Raw genomic sequence first — 26,467 nt, 5'->3', positions numbered from 1 at the left:
AATTTCATTTTAAACTTCATTTCAATTCCTTTATATTAGTTGATTACTTTGACATTGTATATGGGGTATTACTAAGCAGTTAATTATATCTGCAATTGATGATCTAAAAAATTTCATGCCAAAACGTTGTAAAATTTTTGAATCTGAGATCAATAATTGTATGTCTATTGTTTTTGTTTAGGGAATTAATTCCAAATTTCATTTTAAATTGACTTTAAATTCATTATATTAGTTGATTACTTTGACATTTTCTCTACGGTATGACTAAGCAGTTAATTTTATAGCCAAATGATCTTCAAAATCTGATTCCAAAACAATTGACAATTTCTTAGTATTATACCAACAATTATATGTAGATTGTTTTGCTTTAGGGAATGAAGTACAAATTTCATTTTAAATTTTCTGTCATTTCCTTTATATGAGTTCATTACTTTGAAATTCTATCTGTGTTATTACTAAGCAATTATTTCTATAGGCAAATGATGATCTTAAAAATGTGATTCCAAAATGATTAGCAGTTTCTGATTCTTAGATTAATAATTGTTTTGCTTTAGGGAATTAAGTTCAAAGTTCATTTAAAATGACTTTCAATCCATTTATATGAGTCCATTGCTTTGTTAGTAAAGTATTTTAAAAAATTGGTTATCAAGAAGTTCATTTCATAGGCAAATGATGATCTTCAAAAACTGATGCCTAAATGGTGGATAAAGTGTTACTCTTAGATGATTAAATTATCTATGACTGTATTGCTTTAGCTAATTGATAATTTAAGATTTGAAATGACTTATAATTTCGTTCTATGTGTACATTATTTAAAATGTGATTCTCAAATTAGCTAAAGTTTCAGAAATGGTTTTTATTCCTTTAGCTAAATATTTTTTAAAAAATGTATTTTGGGTGTTTGATGGCAGATTGTTCCTTTCCTAAATGATTTGGTATTTAATAAGTTGTTTTAGGTACTCTAACATTAGATCACTTAACTTACTAAGCAGTTTATTATTTAAGTATAGATGATTATCTTTGGAATGTAAAGAAAAAAACAATTCTAACAACAGCTTTAATGTTTTGGCACACAAAATAAGATGAGGTTTTATAATACAAATTGCAAGTATTCAACAATAAGAAAAATTACAACTACCAAAGACTTGGTAAGAATATCCAAAAAAAAAAAAAACTTATACTACATTTTAATCCAATTTGATGTTGTACTTTCTTTTGTTGCTACTCTTTGGTTGCTTGTGGTTTTCTCTGATGGCTTGAAAACTGATATCCTTTATTGCTGGTTCTTGATAAATCCTGTTAGGCTTACGACATAGAAACAACCATTTAAAAAAATTGTTAGCAAAACATTAGTAACTCAGAGATCAGATTGTGATCCTTAGGAGTTCTCAAATCCAACCTGCATACAGATAGATACACAATACAATACCAAATAGTTTAAACATTCATGGATGATTAGACAACTGATAAGTACATAAACCAAAATACTCAAATACAGTACTTTAGCACTATTAAAGTGCTATGAAGTCTTGGTGCTTCCCAAAAACAAACTTCAAAAATTCCAACCAACACAGAAAGGTGGACAATTGTCTGTACTTTGCTCATAGTTTACCAACAGAACAGACATCTAAAATCTTGTGGTTTAACACTCAATTTTTTGTCTTCTTAACCTTGCCAGAAGAAGAGAACTAATCAATTAGTGATCGCTTAACCAAATTACATTCTTCCAAATTAGGCACTGGACTCTGAGTTTGCTGAACACTTGTGGGACTGTTGACCTCATTATCACCATTGGATGCTTCCTATAAAATGAAATTAGTGATTTAGTTTTCAAACTTAGGCAAAAGTAGGAAAAAAAAAAGAAATAAAAACTGAAATGCTAACATAAATAGTATTACCTGATCAGATTCATCATCATCCTCTTCATCCTCATCAATCATTTTAGATATCAGGTCCTTCTCTTGGTTGTCTTTCAGCTTTAAACAGTAGGTAGAGACTAATATTTCATCCCTCAACAGTCTCATCACAATATAGGCTGGATTGGCTCCCCTCATCTCACTGATTTTCAATGATATCTTAAATATCATTGACATTCCAATTAGTGATTCCAACTCTTTTGGAATGTCTGAAACCTATAACCAAGACAAAAACAATTTAGGAAAAGTTAACAAAGAAATAGATTTTGTATCTAATAAGACAGTGATGTGTTTAGGATAGTTAGCTTACCTTGTTATATTTCTTGTAGAGGAGGTTTGCAGGGATTCCTACCAACTCTGAACACTCCATATCCCATAAAAGGAAGGGAGCATATGATAATCCTTTATCCATAACCCTTATTTTAACCCGATATCTTGTCATTCCTTCCTTGTACTTTTTATCACAATTAGTACACAGTAGATCATCTCCATCTGGTTTCAGTTTTCTGTTGCAACCCGATGTCATGCAAGATATGTACATCCATCCAAATGAACCTTCAATTCCTACAATCTCTGCAGGGACATAAAAATCCCCATCCTACATTGAACCAACAAATTAATTAGTAACACTGCTAATTGAGTGATTAAATGTAGTCCTAGCAGACATATTGTAAACTGAATACAATTCTCACCTGTTTGTTTTTCAATAAATCACCAACTGAAGTGACAGTGAGAGCACCACTCCTGAATTCAGAAATCCCAGTGGACTGGGACATAATTGTTGCATTGCTAATACTTCTTATAGGACTATGAATAGTGGTTATCCTACACAATCCAAAAAAAAAAAAACAAACACAATGAATACAGTACTGTAAATAAGATTGAACAAAGTTTGATTTAAAAAGAAAAATTAGAAACTTACTTGGCCCTGAAATCTTCAACTTCCTGATAAGAGGAATTCAAGTACAGCTTGGTAGCATCATAGGAACTTGTGATCCTGACTTCACCTAATAGGACAACATAAAAAAAAATTAAACAGTGATGTATAAAATAATGATTTAGGGGAAGCAGAAAAATAAACAGAAATATATCTTAGGGATAACTAAACATCTTACCATTTACAATTTTTGCCCTACAAAGCTGAATCACCACAACTAATAGTTCTTTGAGATCTGAATTGTAGAATGGTAGCATGGGAGCTACATGGTTATCCCAAACAGTGCATTTCAAATTATTTCCCCTGTATTGAAATGTGTTAGTAAAATGGAAAAATATTTTAATGAACTTAATACATACATTGTGTGAAACTTACTCATTGTCTGCTATCTTGAAATCTATCAGTTTAGCTGGTTTTCCCCCTATTATTTTGTCAACTGGAGCATGTATGTCAATGACTCTGCCTATTACATCTGTAATCCAACAAAACAAATTTATATGGGTGTAAAAATTAAATCTGAAAATTTAGCATTGCAGACATAAATGACTTACCAAACATGACTTTGTCATTCACTAAGTTGGATCTTTCAGACATTGATAGGGTTTAAGCTGAAACATGTTGGTAGGAAAGCCTCTGGATTTTATAGCCTTGACCTGAGTATCGTAGTTCAACCTTATCATATACTGATGATCACAAGTCCTATACATATAGTACTGGCTGAACACCAAATTTTTTTTTTATAGAATAGAGCTTCCCTTCCTTGAAGACATTCTTGTACTTGTCTACATCCGAGTTTTGCATGTTTACATGAATAAAAGTTCCCTGCATGATAGATTAGTGAACAGATTTTATACTGTGGAATGAAAGACAGGAAAATTTAACAGTGAAAAAAATTGTGCTTACCTCTTGATCGCATACCAGAACCTCTCTACTCTTCATCTCTTTCGAGCCTCTCCTTTCCGGTATTTCATAAACTCTAACACACCTAACTCGTATGGCCCTCTCTCTATCAAGAGGGACAATATCTTTAACCAAAACATACTGACTTGGCATGGTTAAATTTGCAGGGATTTTGAATATTGTTGACTGCTAATGAAGAGATGTAACTGAAGAGATGGAACAATGGTGGGTAAAAAAATATTGACACAGAGGTTTATATAGGCTCAAGAAGTGGAATTCGAAATTTGAAGATAGCATTACTTGCAGCCGGAATAGTGATGGAAACCTTTGAGTTTCCAAGAAAGAAATCAGAATCATCATGCTGATTATTTCGAAGCATTTTTTTTAAATACGTTGTTCAATATGTATGTGTATATCTGAATGTCTTTAGGTGTATATATGTAAATAGATATATGAAGTCTTGGAAATAGATTACATTTAGGTTATCATTAGAAGTCTTACATAATCAGAAGTCTATTTAATTACATTGGTATCATAACATATTAGCCGTATAATGCACATTGGAAAGCCAACCGTTGATTGAAGACAATAAATTCGAAGCTTTATTCTGACTTCTCAAAACGACGCAGTATCGTATGGGCGGGAAAGTGTGTTTAGTAGAAAGTTACTGCTTTATTATATTGATAGATTATTATTATTATAATTATAAGTGAAATGTCATTTTTACCCTCATATTTAACATCCCTAACACTTATTTAACGGAAAGGGGGGGGGGGGGGGGGGGGGGGGAGGGGGGAAATAGCCACTTCAAAAACAATTGGGGGGATAAAGTTGTTACACAAACAACATATGAGAAAAATGTGCTATTAATAAACAACACAAGGAGAAAAAGTGTCATTTTCCCTTGTTTTGATATATTTTATGTCTTTAGAAAGGTATATTTTAAGAATTTTTAAAATTCAATCGTATATTGAATTTTATGCACATTACATTTTCCGTAGTGCCTGAAATTTATACATTAAGACTAATAAAAATGTTCATTCAATTTTAAAGGCCCTTCTCAAACCGTGAACTTTAAGTTTTGGATAAATTTCACAAATATTTATGCTATAAATATGAGAACGCATAATGTGAGGAAAGTTTCTTGGAAAATAAACTCGTTTTATAACTAATGTGTTACTTTTTTTTTTTTTTTTTTTTTTTTTTTTGAATATAACTAATGTGTTAATAGTTCCTTTAGAAACCTACTATGTTTAAAGAGTTAATTTTTAATGAGCCCTTGTATGACCAACTTTTCTTAGAATATAAGTTTAGGCATTTTTTTTTTTTTTGGTGTATCCTCCACTTGTTGAATTGTAGGCACCTCTTTTAGGTGGGATAACTGGCCTAAATATTTAAGGTTGCTCCATCCCAAAATCAAAGATCGAACCCTTAACTTTTGGTTAATGATAAATGAGTCTCTTTCACTCAACCACACTCACAGGTTAATTTGTGATTTTTTTTTTTTTGAAAATAACCGAGACGGTTTATATTAGAGATATGCTGAAATAGTGTCTGGCGGGACACCATCCCAATACATAGCAGTAGAATGATCGAAAGCTAAAGATGCTAAAGTATGAGCTACAAAATTATCTGATCTAGGTACGAAACTAATAGAACATAAATCAAACGAAGTAAAAATAGACCTGCAACTATCTATGGCATAACCAACGTAAGAACGAACTGGTCCGCTGATGGACGACAAATAATTCTTCAGTGTCAGACAATCCGTGTAGATGCGTATGTGTCGATCTCCACGATCCCTGAGCCAGGACAAAATCTCTTTGCATGCATATGCTTCCGCCATTAATGGTGAGAAACAGTTCGGCAAAATTGTACTAAAAGCTGTAACATAGTTTACATTGTTGTCGCGTACTATTGCTCCAACTGAAGCCTTGTTTGTTGTGGGGTAATATGCTGCATCGAAGAGACATTCTCGGACTGGATTTTGCAGCACATCCGTACTGCTGCCTTGGAGTTGCTGTTCGTGAGACTGCGGTGGTACGGCTGCATGCATGCTTCCCATCGGATGAGTCAACTGCCAAGCTTTGAGTCCATTGTTGGCCGAGATTACTAGTCTTCTTGGGGTGGGTAAATAGGCATCCCAGACCGCTCCATTCATGGCCTTCCAGATATAATATAGAATCACTGTTGTGAACATAATTCCATTAATATCTAAAATATTCATCACTTCATCAAACCAAGAATGAAAAATATTTGTGTTAATTATGGGGATTGGAAGGTGGGATCCATGCCATATGGATCTTGCAAAAGCACATGTTACTAAAGCATGCATAGTATCCTCATGAGTAACACCACACATTGCGCATGTCAGATCAATCTCTACTCTCTTTATATTCAGATTGGTAGTGGTAGGCAATGTATCACTCAAAGCTCTCCATAAAAATGTCTTCCATTTTGGGGGAATTTTGAGACTCCATAATGTGTTCCATTTATCAAAAGTGCCCTGGGTTGGGACATGTTTCCAACAATATATCCATTCTTAACAGAGTAACATCCTCTTGTGTCTGCATGCCAATACTAATCGTCCTCATAGTTTGGTGAGACAGATATTTTTAAAATACGGGTTACATAAGTTGGTTCGAAAATATCTGTTAGAATTGAATGATCCCATTGTCCTGTGTCCTGATCAATTAAACCTACCACCTTTGCACCTGCTAACTGTGGGGGCATTTCAGTGTGTATCATTGGATCATGCTCATCCTGTAGCCATGGATGATCCCATATAAGTGTTGCCTGCCCATTTCCAATTCTGCGCCTGACTCCAGAACTAACCAAATCTTTTGCTGCCATAATACTCCTCCAACAATAGCTAGGATTATTTCCTAAAGATGCTTCCATAAAAGTATCCTTGGGATAATATCTGGCTTTGTATACTCTTGCTACCAATGAGTCTGGTTTTGTGAGAAAGCGTCATGTCTGCTTTCCCAACATTGCTATATTGAAGGCTCTCAAATCTTTGAAACCCAAACCCCCATACTTTTTTGGAATACATAATCTATCCCATGCTTTCCAGTGTATATTTCGCTCACCTCCACTACCCCACCAATATTTATTCATCGTACGTTCAATAGCCGAACAGACCGAAATAGGCAATAGAAACACACTCATTGAGAAGGTAGGAATAGATTGTGCCACACTTTTCAATAAGATCTCCTTTCCGGCCTGCGAAAGCAACTTCTTATTCCATGAGCCTATTCTTTGTCTGATTTTATCTTCAATATAAGCAAAAACTGCCCTTTTATTTCTCCCAATAAAAGAGGGGAGTCCCAAATACTTCCAAAATTTGGCGCCTGTTCCACTCCCAACAGCTGTGCTACGGCCACCCTATCAGTTTCACATGTATTCTTGCTATAACATATACTGGATTTCTGGCAATTAACCATTTGTCCAGATAAACTCTCATATCGTGATAAACAATTCTTTATTTCTCCAGCTTCCTGTGTATTAGCCTTGAAGAACAAAAGACTGTCATCCGCAAAAAATAAATGGGTAATAGGGGGCACCCCTTTGCCACTCTACAGCCATGTATGGAACCAGTATTCTGTGCCTGCTGCAATAATAACGACAAGCCTTCTGCACAAATAATAAATAGATAGGGAGATAAGGGGTCACCTTGCCTCAGGCCACTTGTGGGTACAACCTGTCCACTGCGATTGCCATTTATTAAGATTCTGTAGGATACATATCAACTCCACCCATTTATTATCAAAACCCAGAGCCAGTAACATGCCACGCAAAAAGGACCATTTCATACGATAAGCCTTTGCCATATCCAACTTGAGAGCTCCCCATCCTACAGTACCACATGATTTTCTGTTCAAAAAATGCCCTACCTCAGCCTCTATTAGAATGTTATCAGTTATCAGCCTATCTGGTATAAAGGCACTCTGTGAGTCCGAAATAATATCATTCATCATCGGCTTCATGCTATTCGTAATCATCTTGGCCATGAACCTATACACCACATTACTCAAGGCTATGGGCCTTAGATCTGAAACTAGCTCAGGAGTATCCTTCTCAGGGATAAGGACAATATCAGTATCATTCAAATGAGGGGGCATCACACGAGTTTCCAGACATCCTATAACAAAATTAGAAACATCTCCTCCTACTACATCCCAGAAATGCTGATAAAAACCCGAATTCATTCCATCCGGGCCCGGTGCTTTATCAGGGAACATCGAAAATAAAGCCTCCTTGACTTCCTCTAATACAAATGGACGAAGCAGAGACTCATGCATTGTGAGCATGCGTTACCCGTGGAGTAATATTCTCAAAAAATCCATTTACTACTACAGAAAACACTTATAACGTCGTCAATTTAACGTCGGTAAACCGACGTTAAAAATTTAAAATAATTTTTAATTTTTTTAAATACATACAAAGTCGGATTTTTGAGATAACCGACGTTGTATGTATTTAAAATAAAAAAATAAAAATAAATATACTATACGACGTCGGCTAATTAACTAGCCGACGTCGTATAGTATTCAGTTTTTATTTTTTTTTTTAAATTTTTATTAAGGTTATGGCGTCGATCTTATAGAATACCGATGCCGTAACTTTTATTTTTTTTTTAAAAAAATAAATAAATTATTAAGTATATGACGTCGGCTCCTTTATACCCGACGTCGTATTTTTAATTTAGCCCTAGATATAAGCCTATTCGAACAAAATAATTTCTCTTCTTCTTCAACGCACCACACCGCCGATGTTGCCACTGCTCCAGCCCCTCCTTCTCGTCGCCACCGTCGTCGCCAACCGTCGCCCCTTTTGACTTCGTCGTCGCCAGCCGTCGCCCCTTTTGACTTCGTCGTCGCCATCCGCCCCCAGCCGTCGCGTCACGTCGCAGCAAAAACTTCAACGGACGTCGCCTCGCCGCACCTGGTCGCCGGACGCTACGGTACGTAATATATATTTTTATTTTATATTTTGAATTTTTCTTATATATTTTTTGAAATTTATAATTTTATTTCGAATTTGTTGTTATATTTTGAATTTTTTAAATTATTATTATATATATTTCGAAATTTTATATTTGTGAATGTTATTGTGTTTATATTTTGAATTTTATGTGTTATTGTGAATGTTATGAATTAATGTGTTTTTTATTTTCCTTCGTGAGCTTGCTTTAATTTACCGGTGTTTGCAATTGGCAAGGAGATTGATATGAATTTTTGTGCGGATGGATTTTTCTCGTGATATTAATCAGCCTGGAGTGTAGGTTTTTGGTGCCATGTGAGGAAAATGGAGAAAGTTGAATAATTGTAATTGATAAAGTTAAAATATAGATGAGGAAGTTGAATAATTATAATTTACCTCTGATGCTGATTTCTTTGATAAGTCTGATGCTGTTGTTGCTTTTTGATGACTCTAAGTTCTTAGCAGGTTGTCCTTGTTATTGTAGAGCTTGCCAAGTCCTCATTTTGAAGTCCTAGTGTCCTATAATGGAAGAAGAGAAGAAGAAGAGGAAAAATAAGAAAAAGAAGAATAAGTAGAATAGAACCACAGAGAATGTCTCGAGTGGTGCTGGACAAATGGCTCCTCATGATCAGAACCATGTTTCTGAATCACAAGAGGATACTACAGACACTGGAGAGATGCAGAATAATGATGCAACAAAAATAGACAGGGATCCAAATAGACATCTATCTACCAATCATGTAGGTTTAGGATTTGAATTCATGGAATCAATTCAAGTTGGATTTTTTTTCCTTCTACTTTATGAGTTAATGGCACATTGCACTAGTTGCTGTTTAATAATTTCTTATGCTCTTGCTTTTACAGCCAACTTTATTTATCTGAAGGTGATAAACAGTACTGGGTGGGCAGAGAGGTAAAGGTAATGCCTTCTTCCTCTTAACTGTTTCTTTATTATCTATATAATGATTCTATAGTTCCTTTTTAGATATTCCATACTTTTGTGAAGCAATTTGTAACGTTTTGTATCTGCAGGCTATTTATGAAGAGAAGATTAAGCAACTAGAGAATGAGAAGAATGTGCATGTATAGAAAGAGGTAAATATGTGATGTGAGTTCTTATATTACATTCTAAAAATTTAAGAGTTATTAGTCAGTTGTCTTTCCATAATTTAATATGTAGTTCTTATGTCAGCCACACTGCTCTCTTTCAACTAAGGTATTCTTTATACATTTGCATTTACCCATTGAATATGAAATTCTGTCACTTTTTAAAAATGATTTTCATATTCTTTCTGCAATTTCTCCACAGAAATCTGTAAATGCAAAGTGTCGAAAGTACAGTTGTCAAAGCGCATTGCTTTTTACGCCGTGGATGTTAGAGATTCTTGTGGTGAGATTTTCATTGATTTGCAGAGCTACACCTATTCTAAGGTTAGAAATGAGCTTATCTCTTTTTATTATATCCCCTTTGACCTAGTTGTCAACTGAACTATCCAAGTTTTGAGGTATCACTTTCTGAAGGTTTAATTAACACTCTTTTCTTTAACCTTTGCTTTTATATTGTACCACTAGGTGGAAGTATGATTCTTCAGAGTTGTTGGTTTTCTATTCATATGGCAATTGCTTGTTTATTTTCCACAGGAAGCTATTGCAGTCCCATGGAAAGGTTTACCTTAGAGAATGCCAAAGCTATTCTTTGCTATGAGAGGGGTAAAATACTTTTCTTGAGTGGTAATGCAAATTACTCTTGTTATTTCATTTGACAAGTCATTCTAGTGTAAACAAGGAACGATCCAATGAAAAGGTCTACAATGACTGGATGAATATTACTGCTGAAAAAAAAAGGATATCTAAAACCTCTTGAAGCAAACCTGGCCTCTTATATTTGCTTCTCTACTCTTTGAAATGTCTTCTATTTGTTTCTAAAAGATCCCAAAGAATGAGAGACCCTGTTTAACATATTTTGGAAGCATTTAAAATAAATTTTAACTTGTGTAGAATTTAAGTTTGAAATCATCATCATTGATTTCAAAAGATCCCAAAGAATGGTTAAAGCAATTCTTGAAGTTTAGTTGATGTTGATAATTTAAGTTTGAGAAAATTTTAATTTTGGTCACATGACTATAGGGGCATTGTTAATTTTAACACATGACTTTTAAAAGTGTCAATTTAGTACCTTGACTATGTAATTTTTGTCAATTTTGGTCACTCCGGCCAAATTGATGGTCAAATTTGGCCAAAAAAATTTAATCCAACATTTAGTCTATAAAGGATCAAAAGACGATTTTGCCCCTCAGATTATAGACTAAATGTTTGATTAATTTTTTCCAGTCAAATTTGACCGTCAATTCAGCCGGAATGACCAAAATTGACAAATATTACATAGTCAAGGTACTAAATTGACACTTTTGAAAGTCAGGTGCTGAAATTAACAATACCCCTATAGTCATGTGATCAAAATTGAAATTTTCTCATTTAAGTTTGAAATTATTATTATTATTATCAATTGTAGAATTATCATAAATTTAACTTGTTTAGTTGATGGTATGAGTTGCTTTTGAATTAATTATAAGTTTTATTAGTTTTGATTCATTGTGAGATTTTGAATATCAAACTGCTTGACAAGTTAAGAAAATTGTTGTAAATCGTAAAAGGTGTACAGGATTAATTGGGTGGAAAATTGTTAAAAAAATTAAAAAAATAAATGACGTCGGTTATTTATAAATAACCGACGTTGTTTATTTTTCTTTTTTATTTTTAAAGTTAACATAAGACGACGGTTTTTTTAAAAAAAAACCGACGTCTTATGTGAATTTATTTTGTTTTTTTTTGTTTTTAAATATACGACGTCGGTTTTATTTAAAATCGACGTCGTTTCTTAATTAAAAATAATTTTAAAATATTTACGACGTCGGTTATTTCAACCGACGTCGTATCTCACTATTTACGACGTCTGCTACTTAGACGTCGGTCGAAAACCGACGTTAAATGGGGTCAAAAAACTGACGTTAAAGCCCTTTTTTGTAATAGTGATTCCCATCTTCCGGCATATTAGATTGGAATATCACATTAAAATAATTTTGAATAACTGCTGTCATGGCACTTCCCTCCACCCAATCCCCATTACTATTCATTAATCTAGATAATGAGTTTTTTTTCTTTCGGTGAGAGGCATACCTGTGGAAAAATTTCGTGTTAGCGTCTGCAATTTGTGATTAATTATACATAACATAATGGAATTAACCAACATGCAATTTTTTTTTTATCTTTGTATGATTAATTAGGGTAAAGTACTAAGAGCATCCACATTTTAGTAGTTTTTTCTTGATTTTTTGTAGGGCCCAAGGTGAGGTGGATGATAGAGAAAAATGAGAGAGAATGCATTTTGATCTCCTGCAAGGTAAGGTTTTTTGTGGATTCCAATGAGAGAGAAAGAGAAGGCATTTCTTGTGTCTGAATGCTTTTTTTTTCCTTTTTTTTTTCCTTCTTCTCTCTCTTACTTGGCTTCTTAATTATTGTGCAAAAACCAATTGATATAGATGCTCTAAGGTATGATAACGGTTTAGGTCACCTGCAATTGAGGTCTTGACACTGCTTTCCGGTTATTGAAATACGTACACCATCAAACTCAAGTTTGAATAGTTTCAAAATTTAAGTTGAGTTAAATTCTGAGTTTAGAAATAAAATTGCATGAAACTAGAACAAAAGTTTTTAAATTTTATATCAAATTTGTTTTGCAAACTTTTATTGTTCAATCTTGACTCGATTATGTCTTTACTTTAGGCGATATGATGTTGGACGGCCATTCATGATTTGAGCCACTCTGTGTATTTATTGAGTACCCTATTCTACATGTTTAAAAAAACACTACGACCCTTGCGTAGATACATTGTTCGAAAACCGTAGGTTCATTGACAAGAACCGTAGGGATTGTTTTTTATGCATTAAATATTTTATAAAATTTGATTTCTATAAATGCTAGAGGCATACACTTACTCGTGTTTGAGTTTTATTGCTTTTATTATCATAATAATATGCTCTTCATGATTTCAGGTGTCTATGGCAGGGGTAGTGCTTGGTATGCTGTTGAAAGAGAGCTTTAAAATGATATAAAGGGAACTTATGAGTTAATACATTTTGTTTCTTAATTTTTCTCTCCTTGGCTTCCTTGGCTTCCTTGGCTTCAATGTAAATGTGGGATTTCACTGTTGGGCATATAGTATTTATAGGATATTTTTCATATAAAAAATGGAAGAAGTGCATCCTCTAAAATGTTTACACTAAATGCAATTCTTCATGAAATAGAACTTTAAAATGATATAAAGGGGAACTAATGAGTTAATACCTCTTGTTTCCTTATTGTTTCTCTCCTTAGCTTCTTTGGTTTCAATGTAAATGTGAGATTGCACTGCACGGCATGTAGTATTTATAGAATATTTCCCACCAAAATTTAAATTCAAAAATTGTAACCATTATTCTTTAACATGCTTGTTTTTATTGTAATTTGTAAATGTAAACACATTGGTAAGTGTAACTAATTAATTACCTGACAATGTCATTGTGAAGCAAAATCTCTACAGCTAATATTACACTCATTGAAAATCTGTAACTTTTAAAGGCATTAACTTTTAATAAAAAAAAAAAAAATTGAAAAGGGAAAAAAATCCCAAAATTTTTGAGCGGGAGAATGTGTCAATTTTATTAGCGCAAAATCCCCTTGGTTTGTAGATTTTGATGAGCTCCTACAGAGACTTCGACTTTTGCCGATCGTAGACACTATGAGAATCACTAAATCCATATTTAATTAAACAAGATCACTAAAAAGTTTGAAGTTACTGACTTGATTTTTTAAAATATTTTTGAAATTTCAAATATCAGTTAACCTTAAAAGCATTGAGAAAAAAAATATTAGAAAGAAAAACCCAATTCACCACTATCTATTGTTATGAATGTGTGTTTTGGCTATACATCTTTAATGTTTAATTAGAATATTTTTTTTGGATGAAAATTCAATTCACAGCTACTACGTAAGAGTATATACTATGAAAATCGTATCTATGTATAGTTGCATAAATGCATAATAGCCCGTAAACACATGCACAAGAAATAAACTATGCAATGAAAAGATATGCATTATATTCTGGCCTTTTAGTCGTTTCCTTAAAAATTAGGGTTCATGCACCATCCAACAAAAAAACAAAATCTTTGAGGAGTAAACGTACGTGCTAGCCTAACTTTCACCATAGAAAATGTAAGTGTACAAAACTGTACACATTAATCCTTTCATTTATTGACAATTTATGTGACAATTTAAATTAGAATTTGTTTAGACAAATAAATTAGATTCTAGGTAGATTGAAGCCTTGGACTGTCACCTATCATATGATAAATCTTCTACTGTCACATGGGTTATGTACGAAACCAACGTACGTATATTTTGGAGGAGGAATCCGCTTGTTCAATGGGTCAAAGTTATTACTATGAGATCAATATATTTTGTGTGGTGGTGGTTTATTGCTATGAAGATGAGTGTAATTGGTGTGGTGGTGATTTATTGCAAAATAAGTGGATGGCTATTACTTCCGTTAAATGGACTAATTAATTGGTACAGTAAATCTCTAAATTAAAATCAAGTAGAAACTTAAGTTATTTCTTGCATTCAGGATTCACGGTACAATTTTAATTAGTATCAAAGCTCGGAGACTTAAATTATTACTCTATCGATCTGGCTATCCCGTGCTTTTTGAACTCAAGTTTTCAGCGGTTTTTAGTGCTTTTGTCTATTTTATTGCTTTGTTCAATCTCACTGTGTGTTGAGTGTTTCATGATGGACGTCTTAAGGTTCTTCCTCAGTTAGCAGGCGACAACTATACTTATTGGAAAGCACGTACATGAACTCACCTGAAAGCTCAAGGAGAACTTGTTTGGCGTTTTGTCCTAACAAGTTGGACACATCCGACTAAAGCCGGGACTAGCGCTGACGGTCCACAAGTGGCAAAACCTGAAACCAAATGGTCCCAAATCGAAATAACTAATACGGGAAATAATGATAAAGCACTTGATACTATTTACTCCTTGATACATGAAAGTCAATTTCCCTTAGTTGCAGGTTTTGATTCAGTAAAAGGTGCATGGGAAGCTCTTGAGTTGACCTACAAATGTACGAATTTGGTCAAACAATCAAGCTGTAACTGGTAGAGTCTGACTTTGAAGAACTCCGGATGAATGAAGTTGAAACCGTCACGAGCTTTCATAGTCATGTGCAAGAATTGGCGAATTGTGCAATGGTCCTCGGTGAGTCGTTTTCTCAACCAAAACTGGTTAAGAAAATTCTGAGATCTCTACCGTCAAGATTCAGAATGAAGGTCACGGCCATTCAGGAACATGACAGTTGGGAAAAAAAGACTGTTACTCAATTAATGGGAAACCTTCAAACTTATGAAATGAAAATTCTAACCGATCATACAAAAAAGAAAAAAAAAAACAAAAAACAAAACAAAACAAAAAACTGTAGCTTTTGCTATTGAAGAAAACAATGTTGCCTCTGATTTAGGTGAACCAGGTGATGATCCAGTTGTTTTTTTAACTAAATAATTCTCTAAAATCTTGAAAGAGGTCTCACAAAAGAATTCCCGCAACAAAAAATTTCAAAAAGGGTCAACATCAAATGCATCAAAAACTGGCCCCAGGTCTGGCTCATCAAATTACAAGCCTTCTGTCTCTCGTCGAGTGCATTCTAAAGACAAATCCAACAACAATGGGATTAGATGTTATAAGTGTGAATGTTTTGGTCACGTCCAAGCTGAATGTCCCACTTATCTAAGGCGCAAGAAATCTATGTCAGCTATTACCTGGAGTGACGATGAACCTGAGTCAGACGCAGTTGTGTCTGATGCAGTGGAGATATCTGATAACTTTGTAGCATTCACTACCCGTGTTGCACCGAGTTCAGGACTTGAAGACATAGCTGATTCAGAGAGAGGCGACTATCGCTCAGCTGAAGATTTAGATTTAACTGCTTTGTCTTATGAAGTAGAGTTTAACAAATTGTACCCCAAGTGGGAAGCCCTACGTAAAGCAAATTGTATCTTGACTAGTGAAGTAGGGATATTAACAAATGCTAGTAAAGTGTACCAGAATCAAGTAGCTGATAGGGATTTACTGCTTAAAGCAGCTTCTGACCGAGAAGAGAAACTAAAACAGGAAGTACATACACTAAAGCAGGAGCTGAACGCCTTTAGAAAACAAATCCAAATGATGGACACTACCTCAACACTTGACCAGATACTTGATTCAGGAAGAAAATATTCTGTGAAATTTGGTCTAGGCTTCACTGGGGGTGCTTCAAAAGAAAAAAACAGTCTTTGTCAAAGCATCAGGACTAGATCCAGAAGATATTCCTGAATCTATACTAGCTCGGCAGGACAAAACAATGGTATAGTACGGTGAAATAAACATTCCTTTCAACTCTATAACCCAGTTTGTCATTATTGCAGGTTGTGTGGTCACATCAGACCCGAATGTTACTACTTTTACAAGGATCAAAGGATTAAAAAATTCAGACACAAGAACATCAAGCCCTTCACTAAACAAATTTGGGTTAAGAAAATTGATTGTATCTGTTTTGTCTCGTTTCACTCTAAAAGTGCAGGGAGAGAAGAAAAGTGGTACTTTGACCGCGGGTGTTCACGTCACATGACGGGAAACGCAAAGTTTCTAAGTGACGTTAATGCAAGCAAATGTGGAGTAACTTTTGGTGATGGTGTTAAAGGCCAAGTCACTGGAGTAGGCACTCTAAACGTGGTTGGACTATCCAAGCTAAAGAAAGTGCTGCTAGTAAATGGTCTTCATGCTAATTTTATAAGTATCAGCTAACTTTGTGATCAAAACTGGAACATATGCTTTACAAAAACCAGCTGCAGTGTTATGGATAAAGAAAACCAATGTGTTATGGAAGGTAAGCGGTCAACAGAAAATTGCTATATTCTAACAAATGATATTCTTTGTTGCAGGTCCAATATAAATGAGTCTGAGTTATGGCATCAAAAATTAGGACACCAAAGTTATAGACTTCTTGATAAATTAATAAAGACAAAAGTTGTTCGTGGTCTACCCAAGATCAAAATTAACTCATCTGGCATATGCAGTGCGTGTCAAGCTGGAAAACAGACCAAAACATCTCACCCAGCTCAACAGACCATCAACACAAGTTACTGCCTGGAACTGATCCACATGGATCTTATCGGTCCAACTCAGACAGAAAGCTTTGGAGGTAAGAGATACCCATTTTGGTATGTGTCGATGATTTTTCAGGTTTTTCTTGGGTAATATTTCTCAGGGAAAAATCTGAAGCTCTTGGAGCGTTCAAAACCTTGGGACTAAAGTTGCAAAATGAGAAAAACGAACCAATTTCGTATTCGAAGTGATAATGGGCGAGAATTCGACAACAACTTGTTTGAAGAATTTTGTAACCAACACGGAATCACTCACGAGTATTCAGCACCAAAGAATCCTCAATAAAATGGAGTCGTTGAAAGAAAAAACCGCACTATCAAGAAATAGGCCGAGTACTACTTAATGCTAAAGGATTACCCCAAAAGTTCTAGGCAGAAGCTGTAAACACTGCGTGTCATATCATAAATCGAGTCTATCTTCGACCATGATAAAGTCAAACTCTGTATGAATTGTGGAAAGGTAAGATGCCAAACATCAAATATTTTCACATTTTCTTTAGTATAAGCTACTAATACTGCTCCCCATCCTATATCAATAGCATCTGTATATAATTCTAATTGATCATCTTTTTCTGGTAACCTTAATTTTGGTAAAGATTATACTCTTTTCTTTATTGTTTTAATTGCATTAGTATGTTCTTCTTTCCAGTCAAATATATTAGATTTTTTTAATTAAACTTTGTAAGGGTTTTCTAAGTGTTGGTAAATATTTAATGTGAGGATATGGATCAGGAACATGGAAGCCTAATGAACAAAATTATCATATAAATGAAAAAGAAGTATTAGCGGTGAAATTAAGAATAAAAAGATTTCATTATCATTTATTACCTGTAAAATTTGTAGTAAGAACAGATAATACTCAAGTAAGAGCCTTTATTATGAATAAAATAGATTCATTACCAGAATTAAAAAGAAGAAGATATTGTCAATCTTTCTTTTGTTATTATGATTTTACTGTTTAAACCTATATCTGGAACTAAAAATGTCTTAGCTTATTTTTTGAGCAGGTAGAAAAATGTCAAGTAGTAAAAGTTTCAATGAAAAAATGAAGAAAGCTATAGTAGAAATTACTGAAAAACATGAACAAATCTTTAAAACTCTAGCAGAATGTGGAGAGCTTATTAAAATATTAAGTGAGTATAAAGAAGAACCTATTATTAACTCACTGTAAAAACTGTATTAGAACCCTGATAGTGTAAATTCCACGTAATGCTGTCAAAGAAGTTAACACGATCAAGTGAAAGCAAATAAAGTCTTTATTGATCGGGTAAAGGACGTAATACAATCTAAAATGGCTATTCCGAGGGCCGACTGACTGCGGTCGGGCTGCTCTGTAAATAGCCTATCGATCGTTCCAAAAGTCCTCCACACTGTTGCTGCCGCGGGTATTTATAGCCGTTAGGCCGGAGACATAATTCCGGCCGGCCGGCATGTAACCCACGTATCAACCACGTGTCTCCACCCCGCGAGCCCTGCCTGTCAGCGCGTAACGTTGCCACGTGCTTCTTCTCAGCTCTCTCATCCAAGGGCTATCGATCGGGTGTTTGAAGACATCGGTCGGGAGATGCAGCGGTCGGGTCCGACCGGATTCCTTCAGGAATATCCGACCTGTAAACCTGCATAAACAACAATAAAACACGTGGCATGTCGGTCGGGGTTTTCCCTACCAAACCCTTAAAAACTCTTTCATCAAAATTAATTAACCAACCAGAATCATCCACCACTACAAAAATCCCTTTTACCATAGTAGACAAAATTAAGCACCCCTCACAAGTAATAGAAGTCTATGAAGTAATAAATAAATTTTATGAATATAAGTCTAATGATACTATATTAAGAGTACGAAAATTAACAAAATATCCTAGGTTTTTATGCACTGAAGAAGCAAACCCTACATCAGTATATAAACTATTTACTTATGAATTTATAGATAAAATAATAGTAAATGAAGATATGTATAATATTAGCAAATTACCAACTGTAATAGGAGATTCACTTTTGAAAATGATGGAAACATATGGAAGTGGAACATTTGGAATACAATTTTTTTTATGCATCTACAGACTTCTTAGGAAAACCCACAGTAATATGTCAATATGTCAATTATTTAAAATAAGAAGAAATATTACAATAGAAGGAGATAATACTAGTTTAAATATGAAAATCTCTTGCACATTAGAAACATTTCAAGAATGGATGAGTCAAAAAAGGGCATGGAGAATATTAACTTTAAAATCAAGAATTGAAGATATGTTAAGACATAAAAGAACTAGTGTAATAGGATATAGTAAAGGAGGAGAAGTGGAAGAAATAATAACCTTATATTATATTTGAAGTAATAACCAATGATCCAAACTGATTTATTAAAATTGCATAATAAATTAATAAACTTAAAACATAAGCATGATCCAGCTACTATCAAGTTCTATACAACTGTCATCGAGCAGAGGAAAAAACAAAGTACTAACAAGGCAAGTCCGAGCTCTGAAGATCCCTTTTAAAGGAGCTGAGGATGTATGATCTTACCTGATGTAATATCGACTGTATTATCAAGTATTATTATCAACTGGCCCAATGTAGCCTAAAAACTACAGTAAGCAAATGGCTCTTAGGCCCAGCGGGCGTATTAACAAATTATTATCAAAATATTATCATGGTTGGCACAAGCGGCGTATTATCGCAAATTTTCTGGTCCAATGGACGTATTAGCAGCATATTAACAAGGAAGATCAGGAGTATTAAAGCTGTATTATCCATGTTACTACTGATGAAAGTTCAATATTAGCAAGTATTAAAGGAAGGAATCCCAAGAGAAGAAATAAAATCAGCCAAAGACAAGTGGAAAAATATTTTCAGATGAAGATCAAGAAGAAATGCCTTATCAACAAAAGAAGAAGAAGACAAAAATACTAGAAGGCAAAATGTAAGGAGGAAGAAATAAAGACAGTTTAATAGATCTTATCTTATTGTACTAGTGTGTACTTAGATTGAAGACTTTTCATGTAGTAGTTATCTTATTGTACTTAGTTTGAAGACTTTTCATGTAGTAGTTATCTTATTATACTTAGTTTGAAGACTTTTTATGTAGTAGTTATCTCTTAGGAGTTGTAAAAATCTTGTAAGTTTCCTACGAGGTTTTCTATATAAGGAACCTCTTTGTATAAAAAAAATCATCAGAAAAGTTTGAGATCAGATAAGTCGTCAGTTGAGTTCCTTTCTTCAAAAAATCCTTGTTTCTTTTTTCATGGCTTTCTAAACTTTCTTTCTTCTATAACCAACTATCAAGAGTATAAACATATTACCCAAAGAAAATAAAAGCTCTAGAAAAATTATTAAACATCTGTTAGCCACACTCCATATATTGTGTAGAAATATATATTAGGATGATCCGTTGAGGACTCCCAGCTTCTAGCCTATCTCTCGTACGTTGTGTTGAATTGAGTGAACAGTAAGGGGAACATAAGGGTAGGAAGGGTTGAGTATCCGGTGACCTGATATGTCTGCACAGATATGAGTTAAGCTAACTTTGTTTGATAATTTTTTAGGAGTAATATCTGAAGGGGTATGTTGTTTAGAAATTGATGGGAGGTTATAGAAATTTTAATTTAATGAAAAATGATTTCTAGGTTGAAGATTACTTTTGCTTGCAATATAATGTTTATTCATATTGTTTGCCTTATAAATTTCTTGAAAGTATTAAATAAAAATAATCACTTATTCACTTTTTTTAAGGTTTAAAAGATCTTGGAAAATATTAAAATGGAATATAGCAAAGAAGCTTCAACTAGTAATAATTTTGAAAACTTTAAACAGTGGGATAAATTTATTAATAATAAGAATAAGCTAAAACAAGAACAAAGAGATTGGTATCAAATACGGAATTATCATAGAGCGAAATATATAACATGTGAAAATCAGACAAGGAAAAATTATCATTATGATAAATGCAAACAAACAGTAAACAATATAAACAGAATATATAAAAAGATATTAGAACTTGAAAAAAAGAGCAGTAGACAAAAGAAGGGAAATATTTACAAGTCTAACAGAAAAATTTAAAAATTTAGAAAAATTTAAACATTTAGAACACCCAGATTAAAATTATGAGTAGTAAGGATAAATTCAGAGCTGGAAAAATTATTAAAGTACTTGATAAAGGAATAAAAGTAAACAAAGAAGCTTTAGTAGAAATAAAAAGGACTTATGAAATTCTTAGAGAAATTCACAGTAATTTTCAAGAAAAATATCATAAAATGAAACATGAATTTACCCAAGAAATAAAAGATACGGACATAGAAATTATAAAAATAGAAACATAGCTTAAAGAAGTAACAGAACAAATAAATCAAATAGCCCACGAAATAAAAAATACTGAAATAGGAATTACAAAATTAGAAACCTTAAGGTATAGAATTTTAACACATTTATCTACTTAATTTACTATCCCTAACGAATCTAGCCTCCCCCCACACAATTGGTATCGTGGTCGAGGATCAACCTGATGACGTTGTTGAAATTCCGCAACCTGAATCAGTGTTAGAACCTGAACCAAATCGTCCAGAATCCTCTAAGTCAGGTCTAGAGCCTTCTACGTCAACTTCTGCACCTGCTCAACATGATCCAGAACCAGAGTCAGAATCCGATTCAGATCAGAATGAAATCGATATACCAACTCGCATCCAGAAAGACCATCCAATTCAAAATGTCATTGGAGATCCCAGTTCCGCTGTAAGGACTAGAGGAAAGCTAAGATGTGATTATCTTCAACTAGCCGGATATGCCTGCTATACGTCAAACATTGAACCTAAAAATGTTAAAGAAGCCTTGATAGATGAACACTGGATCAAGTCCATGTAAGAAGAGCTAAGGCAATTGGAAAGAAACAAGGTATGGATTTTAGTTCCTAAACCTGAAAATGTCAATGTTGTAGGTACCAAGTTGATCTTTCGCAACAAAACCGACTCTTCTGGCAACATAGCTTGAAATAAAGCACGTCTTGTAGCCCAAGGATACTCCCAAATTGAAGGGATCGACTACGACGAGAAGTTTGTCCTTGTTGCTCGTCTAGAATCAATTCGTCTACTTCTCGATATTACATGTGCTTTAAAAATCAAACTCTTTCAGATGGACGTTAAGACGACTTTTCTAAATGGCTATCTAACCGAAGATATCTACGTAGCTCAGCCAAAGGGATTTGAAGACCCACATCACCCAAACTACGTGTACAAACTAGAAAAAACCATGTATGGTCTTAAACAAACCCCAAGAGCTTGGTACGAAAGGCTCACACAATATCTCCTTTAACATGGCTATAATCGAGGGGGAGCTGACAAAACACTGTTCATCAAATGATCAGGTAAACATTTAACTATTGCTCAGGTTTATGTTGATGACATCGTTTTTGGGTCTACACAGACAGGTGCGACAGATCAAGTGGAGGTTGTTTTTTTTATCTCTAAAACTTAGTGTCTTGGCTAAGTAAAAAGTAGAATTCAGTTTCGCTCAGTACTGCGGAAGCCGATTACATAGCAGCAGGAAGTTGTTGCACACAATTACTCTGGATGCGTCAAATGATATCTGATTATGGTCTAAATCAAAACTGCATGACCATCTACTATGACAACACCAGCGCCATTAACATTTCCAAAAATCCGGTTCAATATTCCAGAACAAAACACATTGACATCCGTCACCACTTTATACAGGAACTTGTTGAAGAAAAAGAAATTAATCTAAACTATATCTCCACTGAAAAAATTTGGCAGACCTATTCACAAAGCCGTTGTACAAAACGAGATTCGAACTTCTACGAGCTGATCTAGGCGTGTGCAATCCTTCCGCTTAAAAAAGAAAAATTCGTCAACAAATCCAAGTAAATAAAATTTATAATTTGTTTTTTTTTTTTTTTTGGAATAAAGGTCAAATAGGCTATCGAATTGCACACAATAATACAATTAGGTCACTGAACAAAAAAAAAAAAAAACAATTAGGCCACTAAACTAAGTAATTTCATTCAATTATTCTAATTTACAGGTTTTGTAGGTTACTAACAGGTCACCCAAACAATTTAAAATATTTTTAAAAAAATTATTATTTAAAAATAATAAATTACAATTAAAATAAAATTAAAAAAAAAAAAATCGTCTCTGCCGGAGATGAAGAAAGTTTCTTCGTCTCCATGGCCGGAGACGGAGAGTCTCTTCGTCTCCGGCCATGGAGATTCTTCGTCTCTGGCCGGAGGCGAAGAAACTTTCTTCGTCTCCATTGCCGGAGACGAAGAAACTTTCTTCGTGTCCGGCAGAGACGAGGTTCTTTTTTTAAAAATTTTAATTTATTATTTTTAAATAATAATTTTTAAAATAATATTTTAAATTGTTTGGGTGACCTGTTAGTAACCTACAAAATCTGAAAATTAGAATAATTGAATGAAATTACTTAGTTTAGTGGCCTAATTATTGTTTTTTTTTTGGTTCAATGGCCTAATTATATTATTGTATGCAGTTCGATGGCCTATTTGACCCTTATTCCTTTTTTTTTTTTTTTTTTTTTTAGCTAATCTCGTGCTTTGTCTGTTTTTGTGTGTGGTTCAGACGCAATAAACAGTTCATCTTTTAAGGGCTTCACACCATTCATCAGCTTTGAGGGAAATTAAAAAGTCAATCATATTTGGACTCTAATTCTTTAACCAATTTTATCTTCAACCCCTAATAAAATGTTAAAAACCTACAACCTAAACAGAATTTTTTGCACTTTTAGTCCCACGACTATAGTGGCACTGGCAGAATTGATCCACGACTTTTGAACCTTGCAATTTTAGTCCACGACTATTAATTTTTTTTGCAAAAATGGTCATTCCGGCCACTTTTCCGTCAAAATTTCACCGGAAAAAAAAATTCTCCATTTTTAGCCGGGTTAAAATTGACATTTTACTTATCTCAAAAAATTAAAAGAAAAAAATTAATATTTGACTACATACAATATTACTAGGCTACATACTACTGCCCCAGACGGCGGAGTTCCTGGAGCAGGCAGGGCTGTTAGTAAGCGGCGGAGCGGCCGTGGCGTTCCCCGGGCTAGTTGGGTTATCCGACAGCAGCATTGGAGTGGTACATGTACTCTGCTGCCTGGGGCAGTAGTATGTAGCCCAGTAATATTGTATGTAGTCAAATATCAATTATTTTCTTTTAATTTTTTTAGATAAGTAAAATGTCAATTTTAACCCGGATAAAAATAGAGAATATTTTTTTTCCGGTGAAATTTTGACGGAAAAGTGGCCAGAATGACCATTTTTGCAAAAAAATCAATAGTCGTGGACTAAAATTGCAAGGTTCAAAAGTCATGGATCAATTCTGCCAGTGCCACTATAGTCGTGGGACTAAAAGTGCAAAAATCTCAACCTAAACAGGTCAAAGTATCTATGAGATCCTTGTATTAAAGCGTTTTGTTCAATTTAGTCTTTCTACTTTAATTTTGTTCAATTTAGTCCTTGTACTTTAAAAAGTGAAACAATTAAGGACAATAATTGATATTTATGTATTTATTTTGGACATATTATGTAATATACTAGTGGTAAAAATAAGTAATTTTAAATATTTATAAAATAATATATGAGTTGGCGTGTAAGTATGATGACGTGATAGATAAAATGGCAACGCCATATCAGCTATTGTCCTTAATTGTTTACTTTTTAAAGTACAGGGATTAAATTAAATAAAATTAAGGTAGAAGGACTAAATTGAACAAAAAAGTATAGTACAGAAACTTCATATGTACTTTGACCACCTAAACATTAAATGTTATTCCATACAAACATCAAATCTTCCTTTTCCCATCTATCTCATCTAATCGCGGCTTTCTAGGTATCCAAATATATATATATATATATATATATATATATATATATATATATAGATATAGATAGATAGATTAAGGATAAAATGAGTACTCATCCTTAGGTGAGGACGTGAGGATTAATCTTATCCATGAATTTTGTTTAGATGTGTGGATGTGATTTTATTTTTTTCTTTCCTTTTTTGCATGGTAGGGATTTTTTAGTAAATGAGTTTATTTATCTTTCCTAGTTTTAATTAGATTAGTTTTATTATGCATGTTTTTAGGATGAATAATTAAGGTAATGTAGGATTCCTCTAATCATTTCCGTTTCACAGTCTTTCTCGTCTGGCGTCATTTTTCTTCTGAAGTTTCCCAAGCTTTCCTTCATTCTTCGGTATTTTGTGGAGATTGGTTGTTGCTATGGAGTCAACATGTATGTCATTGTGTCCATCGTTATTCATTGTTTATATAATCAGTATCGTGGTGTACTGTATTTGTGCTTTCCTGGCTCGTATGCAATTTTCATTTGTTTTCATTTTTTTTTTAGCGTGTTAGCAAGTCTAGGTACTGTATAGTTTGTTTGTTTTTTTTTTTTTTTTTTTTGTTTTACTGGGTTGCTGTGTTGCTGTGTTGCTGTGTTGCTGTGTGCGCCGTTGTTGACTGTATTTGTGCATTTATGGAGTCTAGCTGAGTTTATTCGGCTTGTTTGCAGTTATGATTTATTTTTTTCTTTTTTTTTTTATTTATCATGTTACCAATTTTTGTAGTTGGTCATGGGGTTTTTTTTATTTATCATGTTACCAATTTTTGTAGTTGGTCATGGGGTTGTGAGCGATCGGTGGTAGAAATACGTAAGATGGGTGTGTAGTTCACCTAAATTTAACGTGTTTTGAGGAACAAGTTATGCTCGTCTATGCAATGCAGTGGCAGTTTCGTGTGCATTTTAACTGGATAGGAATATCAAGTGACGTGAATTAATATGGAGTGATAACCCTACCCAAATTCCACTCTAACACACTATATAATAGCACTCAATTTCACAAACATGCAATATAATTTTGCACACATTCTATCAGAATAAATTCATAATCACAACGAAATTAAACGTTGATGCTTACGAAGTCTACTTGTTGCCTCAACCGATGCACGCCGGTGACTTCTTCTTGGAGTTCCGTCCGCCATAGCTTCGTGCTTGCTAACCGGTGACTTCTCTTCCGATCGTCGCACTGTTCTCTTCTCTTTCTCTGTCGTGGATGTTGTTCCCACTATGTTTATTGTGCACTGTTCTTCTCCGGTGTTTTTATTTTTATTTTTTAATATTTTTCGTCGCTTAATATCGCATTGACACAATGATAATTCACAACGTTGCACAAACCACTCCTAGAAACTTGTCCATACTTGCACAAGTACTGAACCGTGAAAAATCATGAAGCAAAACTTTAATATTAATTAACGAGTGTTCGATGTTGTTAAAAATTAACGCATTCCCTTAAATTCGTACTTCCAATATGCAATCCTCTCTAATGCATAATCCATCACACGTGTAATATGAAAAATAATAATCTTTATACATTCATTGCTTTTGCATTTTTGCACTTTGGTTAAACTCGCAGATGCACAACCTCTGTTTTGCATGTGGGAACGTACTTCCTATATTTTCA

At 33.9% G+C, this 26,467-nt stretch overlaps 1 long non-coding RNA gene across 6 annotated transcripts; it reads left to right on the top strand.

Moving 5' to 3' along the window:
• The first annotated feature begins 8,501 nt into the window (after positions 1-8,501).
• Positions 8,502-12,973, top strand: LOC109190946. Of its 6 annotated transcripts, none has more exons than XR_002055825.1 (9): positions 8,502-8,719; positions 9,195-9,479; positions 9,604-9,652; positions 9,772-9,834; positions 9,932-9,955; positions 10,049-10,170; positions 10,381-10,470; positions 12,078-12,139; positions 12,793-12,973. It is a non-coding gene; the product is annotated as an uncharacterized LOC109190946 (long non-coding RNA). The 6 variants fall into 6 exon arrangements; XR_002055828.1 differs by having other exon boundaries at positions 9,604-9,658; XR_002055824.1 differs by lacking the exon at positions 9,932-9,955 and having other exon boundaries at positions 9,205-9,479.
• The last annotated feature ends 13,494 nt before the right edge of the window (positions 12,974-26,467 follow it).

This window comes from Ipomoea nil, unplaced genomic scaffold (genome assembly GCF_001879475.1).
Source record: "Ipomoea nil cultivar Tokyo-kokei standard unplaced genomic scaffold, Asagao_1.1 scaffold1596, whole genome shotgun sequence".
NCBI lineage: Eukaryota > Viridiplantae > Streptophyta > Magnoliopsida > Solanales > Convolvulaceae > Ipomoea > Ipomoea nil.
Note: the sequence above shows the minus strand (reverse complement) of the source record. Positions and strands in the feature narration are given on the sequence as shown.